We start from the raw sequence: 4,334 nt of genomic DNA on the forward strand, positions 1-4,334 counted from the left end.
TAAATTATTTTTCTCCCCAAAAACATTTCTGCCATTTATTTGAGCTTAAGTGATTTTCAAAGCAAGTGTCACTTTGCCTTTGAGTTTTTATCCCAAACCAACTTCCCTGGATTGTCTTTAGTACCCACAACCTAGAACCATCTTGATCCACTCTTCTTCTTTTCAAATTTTTCAAATTTCACTCACTGCAAGTTTGGACCAGATTTGCCAAATTTGGTGAAATTCATATCTACACCTCTCCAAAAATTCCACCAAAATTCAGGCAGCCTAATGGAGCAATGAGAGACCACTCCACCAAGTTTCAGCTCAAGGAAAAATCCCTAGATGCCAAAAACATTCTGTCGAACACCTGAGCTGCACTGTTCCTGGCATAGTTCAGTAAAATTCAGTTTTACAGTGTCGTTTTCTTCAGAGTTACAGGCACATGCTCACAGTGCCTTTGGCTCGACGCTCGCAGCCTCTCCCCTCCTGTCCGGATGCTGCACACGCGTGCTTGGAGCCTTCCTGGCGTCAGTAGCGCGCTGGCCCGCCCTCGCCGGCGTCTTCTGCGGCGTCGGGACCTCCCGTGGCGGCCGACAGAAGGCACACCACGGTAGAACGCCGTTTTGGCGCCGTCCAAAGCCTCCTGGCCCTCCGCGTGTCCTCATGCATGCCAGCGCACGCCCGTGGCACCCTCACCGCGGCCCGGCAAGCACGGAACATGCTCCCTGCCGCCGACGGGCCCGCGCCGCCCCGTTCTGTTGAGCTCGCCCCTAACACCCCCTCCAAGCTCGCTTAGCACCCAAATGGAGCCAATAGAACTCCGTGATGACGCCCAACTCCCTAAACCTTCCTGACCAAGCTCTACGCCGCCGTAACCTCCACCGGAGATCCCCGTTCACGGCCACCGCCTCGGATTGCCTATAAAAAGGACCCCGAGCTCGCTCACGAGACCCACATCTCCACTACGCCTCTCCAGAACCCTGCCAAACCACCAGGAGGACCTCGAGGAGGTCTCCTCCCCCAACTCCGGCCGCCTCGCCCCGCCTCGGCCTCCACCTCGATTCCCTATGGTGAGGCCATCTCCGGCGCCCAAAACTCGTCCGTAGCCTTCTCTTGCACCCAATGCTCTAACCCCCACCTCAATTTGATCCTTGCAGCCCTCTTCGGCGAGACCCGTCAACGCCCGAACCACCGTCCGCCGGAGTCAAGCCCGCCGTCGACGTGGTGCTCACCGGCGACCAACACCACCACCCACCGTTGCGGAAGGGCACGATGAGCACGTTGGTAATCCCCGATCACCCTGCCTCTCCGTGGATCGCCGCCGGCGACCACCGCGGCTCTCGGGCACCTGCGAAGTCTGCCGCCTCGTTTTGAAAATTTAAACCTGACAGGCGGGACCCGCTGTCAGCCTCTCTATTCTGTCTAAGCGAAGCGTTTTCTGAAAACGTCTCCTGCCCAATACGCCTTCCCTCTGGGCTGGCGTAGTTTCTGCCGAAGCGCTTTCTGTTTTTATAAACTAGCCCCTGAAAACTTTCTGTTTCATTACAGATACGTCCTTGGATTAAAACCCTTATAACTTTTTAACAGAAAGGAATTTTTGAGTGATTCTTTTTCTGTCCTCTTCAGATTTTTGTCTAGTTTTTTATCATATTTATTTGAAAAATATTTGGAATACTTTCTGTGCACTTCTTGTTATTTACGATAGCGCATATATTTTCTTTATATCATAGATACCGAAGGAGGTGACGGAGCCGCGAACTTCACCGAGCTAGGCTGCGACTACTCTGAACCAGGCAAGCATGTTTGAACTTTTGATATGATGAGTGTCTTGGCATGTTTTGCATGTAGTGAGTTTCATGGCATGTTGATGAGCATACCGATGAACGTTATTTTATGAAAGGTTGAAGTAAGTGAGTTCGATGATCCATAAGTGGATGGAGGTGAGTATGAATGGCCACGTGTTGGCATGAGGATGGGTAAGATGGCAGTGTTGTAGCATGCCAGTCTTACGCTAGACTATGTGACTTCAGGGTCAAACCGTACTGGTCCAGTTCCTCCCTTTTCCTTCCTTGTACTACCACATGTTTTCCGCAAGGAATATGGCTTAGTAAGTTGCAAACCGCTTTCCTGGTACACACCAAAAGGAGAGGCCGGGATGATGGTTCCATGGCCCTGGATTAAAGCCAGTCATCCGGTCAGGGGGCATGGGTGTTTCCGGTTGGGACCGAGAGGGGGGCACCCCTTAGAGCGCGCATATATAAATTTGATCCCATGCTATTAGAGATTGTGATCTCCCCGTCTCAAAAGTTTTTCTTGGACGATGTCTAGGGTGAGTCCCGGCATCGAGAGGTAGGATGGGTGTGTACTGGTTAGCTGTGTTTTCTTCCGAAAAACCGTAAACGGAACTAGTCCCTCGTGACTACGGAAATCCGTTGGCCGTGGGAAATTTTTTGTACAAACTCTGCAGAGTCATATATTCCTTGAATCATCTATTCCATGTCCACTTTCGTATCATCTTGGACTAACAGTATCAGTTTGATGACAGAGACTCCAGTGAACCCCATGAGTACTAAGCCCGGCTAAATGTTATTCCTGTGGATGGACTAACCTGTTTATTATCACGAACTGAATATTTATGATGAGTATTGTTTATTTGTGACAAAAGCCCTTTCTGTGATGTCGCTCAGACGTCCGACTGTGGCATTTCTTTTAAAGCCCTTTCTGTGATGTCGCTCAGACGTCCGACTGTGGCATCTCTTTTAAAGCCCTTTATGTGATGTCGCTCAGACGTCCGACTGTGGCATTCCTCTTAAAGCCCTTTCTGTGATGTCGCTCAGACGTCCGACTGTGGTATTTCTTTTAAAGCCCTTTCTGTGATGTCGCTCAGACGTCCGACTGTGGCATTTCTTTTAAAGTCCTTTCTGTGATGTCGCCCAGACGTCTGACTGTGGCATTTCTTTTAAAGCCCTTTCTGTGATGTCGCTCAGACGTCCGAGTGTGGCATTTCTTTTAAAGCCCTTTCTGTGATGTCGCTCAGACGTCCGACTATGGCATGATTTTTCCTGTTATTATTTGTTCACCCTCCGTGGCGTCGCTTCAGACACACGATCGGTTCTCATTTATTTTCTGTTGGGATTTCAGGCGGACTACCGCCGTTTCCCTCGTACTTACTTCGTTGTGCAAACATTATCAGTGTGCATTGGGAATATTATTCATGATGCATCCATGCATGCATTTGTTATATCTTACGTCCGAACTGTCTTGCGAGTACTTTCAAAGTACTCACTGGCTTGTTGATTTGGCCATATGCTGACGAAGGCGATCTCATGGATGAAGAGTTCGATAGCGAGTCCGACGCCTAGAGGAATCCCAGTCAGTCTCGTGCGACCCTGGTCTTGGTCTCAGTTTTATACCCACTTCCGCAGCCCGAATAAATTTATCGAGCCTCACCTCGACGCTCGATGAGATGCCAGTTTGAGAATCGTGTTACCACACTCCCCATTGTGTTATTCCACCACCACTATATCCTCGAGTCAGTAGTATGCCACCACACCATTGTGTTATATCTGCCATTATGTATAATTATTGGCGCGCTTGTAATAATTCGTTGAGCAGCCCTAGCCCAACCCTGTAATATATTCTATGCTACTGGCTTATTGTATCAAGTATTTGTCTACCAGTGAGGAGGATTTTCTCTCATACTGGACTCAAAGATTGGTTTCTCAATAAATATTTTTATTGGAAAACCGGTGGTGACAGGCTCCCCTTTAGTCCGGCTCATGTCACCAACCGGGACCAATGAGGTGCCTATATATACCCCTCGCTCGCGAGTAGAGCACCCTAGTGCTCTGTTTTTCTCTGGCCGAGGGGGAGAGGGCTTGGTGGTGCTCTAGCTCACCTCCTATGCACACAAGGTGTTCGATGGAATGCCCGAGCCACACTACTTAAGCTTTCTCCTCTCCAAGCTCGACCTCCAAGCTCCATTTTCCTCAATATTTGTCTAGGTTTAGCGGTCCGTCACGCCCCGTCCCCGTCTTCACCGCCGTCGATCACCTGCGCCGAGCTCATCGCCGGCACCAACGTGGTGAGCCTCTTGTTCTTATCTTCTTTCTGAAAGGAAAAATATTCTTACTTGTATGTTTACATAGATACTTGTATTATTTTCTTACTTTTATTATTGCATCTTATATAGTGCGATGGTTTTGGTATCCGCCCCCGTCGGCCCTCGTCCTTTCTATGATTCGGATGTGGTATTTATATTATATTCATAACTATTGGTTCATTTATTGTTTATGATAATTATGCCGACCAACGTGACATAGATTTTATTTATGTAGGATGTATGCGAATCG

Source organism: Triticum aestivum, chromosome 2A (assembly GCF_018294505.1).
Source record: "Triticum aestivum cultivar Chinese Spring chromosome 2A, IWGSC CS RefSeq v2.1, whole genome shotgun sequence".
Taxonomy (NCBI): Eukaryota; Viridiplantae; Streptophyta; class Magnoliopsida; order Poales; family Poaceae; genus Triticum; species Triticum aestivum.